Source organism: Octodon degus, unplaced genomic scaffold, assembly GCF_000260255.1.
Source record: "Octodon degus isolate 3935 unplaced genomic scaffold, OctDeg1.0 scaffold00012, whole genome shotgun sequence".
NCBI classification, from domain to species: Eukaryota; Metazoa; Chordata; class Mammalia; order Rodentia; family Octodontidae; genus Octodon; species Octodon degus.
The window spans coordinates 22,461,987-22,464,053 of record NW_004524588.1 but is presented as its reverse complement, the minus strand read 5'-3'; the positions used below and the strand labels follow the sequence as shown (position 1 = coordinate 22,464,053).

Below are 2,067 nucleotides of genomic sequence, written 5' to 3'. Positions count from 1 at the left end.
GGACCTGGGCTAGGACTGGGTCTGGGGGTTCCCGGAAGTTGGCAGAAATTCCTACTGGGCGGGTGGGGTGGGGGAGGTATGGCGGAGTGGTGGGGGGCGGCCCGAGGGGGTGGGAGAGGGTCTGGCCCACGCTGCGCCTGGGCTGGGACTGGTCCCGCTGGCGCAGTGTAGCAGGAAGGTCTCTCTGGTGGAGTCTTTGCAGCAGTGGTGTCGGGATTCTGGGCGTATAACCCTGTTTACTTTGCCTTCATGGTTCTTACCATTTCACTTTTTCACTAACAGAATCCAAAACTCCTAATTCTTCTTCCTCACTGCCATGGTGTGATGTGTCAAACTGGGCATCAGTAGGGAGCTGTATGCTGGCTATCACAAGGTTGTTTAGTTCTTCTGATTTGTGTATTCCCAGGACAAGTCCATGAATGCTGAAATCCTTCCCTTCTGGTCCAGTCACATCGGGAAGGCCCTGTGTAATTAGGCTGGACCACTCCAGAATAGGCATCATCAGCAAATCAGAAGGAACGTGTGTTCTTTTTCCATGGCTTGTACTCTTTGTTGGTCACATGTTCTTCCACTGTGTCTTCAAAGGCTTCCTTATCAGCCATGGTGGCAGGAAAGCTGGGAGGACCCTGGGCCTAAATAGGAGGCTGCCAGGAGTGCTTTTTAATCTGTTGTGACTAGGAGGAAGGTGACATGGAGAGCCATCCTTTTAGGTTTTAAAATAACAGAGAGCATCTATTAGAAGATGTGGGGAAAATAAACCAATCAGTCACTCATTCAATCTTTGTCTCTCCAGTATTAGCTTAAAACATAGCAAATTCCATCAATTTATAGCTCTGTTGTACAAGTTTGAAGAATATTTTGTAGATATTAGCTTGTTTGTGCAATACAATTTTCATTCAAAAGAAGAATGAACCAGAACAAAGAAATTATAAGAAGACTCTTCCATTGTCAGGTTTAAAAATTATTCACTGAGGCCAGTTTCATAAGCAGTGATTTCACGGGAATGGTGCCTCAAGTTATTCTGAGAGTTAACCATTAATCCTCAATGAAGTCTGTTCTAGAAAATGATAATATTTCTATTTCTTATAATTTAATCAGTTTTAACCACAGATTAAAACTGGAGATTTTTGATACTATTGTGTTGAAAAATTTTAGATAGAACTTGTTTACAGGATAAAATAGGATCTTAACGGCCTGGCTTATTTTAACGTTTCATTGATTCCACGAAATCTTTTCACAGTACTGCTTTCATTGCTCAGCGAGGGATGTGCTCTTGTTTCAGTGATACGCATGTACCTGCCCTTTCTCTCAGCCTCTTTGACTTCTTGCCTGCAGGTGATGGTGTGGTGTAGAAGTGTTTGGGGCTGTCCTTATGAAGGAGGCAGACCACAGTGTGAAGTTACTTGATCTCCGTGAAAGGCCATGCGTTTCTTGGCTCTGCTGCTGCTGCTGGTGTGGTCCAGGGCAGGGCCTGTGCTTTCACTTACCGGGTGGAGCTCATCAAGTCCGCTGTGAGCAGCATTTCCTAGGCAGCCCAAAAGTCCCTTAGCATTTGAAAAGCACCTGCAGGTGGCCTAGAGACCACCTTCCCTCTTTCAAAAAAAAACAAAAAAAAAATTTCAATAAGAGAATTTTGTCACTTATATGCATTACCTATGTTATATATGTGGCTTAAAACAATTATCTTCACTCAGTGCAGCCCAGGCAGGCCAAAAAGGCTGGACGTCCATGCTAACTCTGTGTATGCAGGAGCTCGGTCACATGAAGATGCATTCCTCTGGCAGATCTGTGAAGAACATGTAGGGTCTAGATTTTTTTGGGGGGGGTGGCTACTGGGAGTTGAACTCAGGACCTCATGCTTACTTCAGTGGCAGGTGCTGTGCCACTGAGCCGTATCCCGGTCCTGTATAGTACAGTTTTTGTTTTTCTCAAACGCAAGAATTTCTACCATATTTTCCCAAGAAAGCTTACTTTCTTTAGGTATTGCACAAAAATAGCCATCACAACAACAAAACCCCCAGGTCTTACAGGAAATACATATGGTTAAGGCATCTTAGTAAGAACCTC

At 44.5% G+C, this 2,067-nt stretch overlaps 1 pseudogene; it reads right to left on the bottom strand.

The window, feature by feature from the left end:
* The window catches only part of LOC101589342, a 109,895-nt pseudogene extending 109,293 nt beyond the window's left edge, over positions 1-602 (bottom strand).
* Positions 603-2,067: the final 1,465 nt, after the last annotated feature.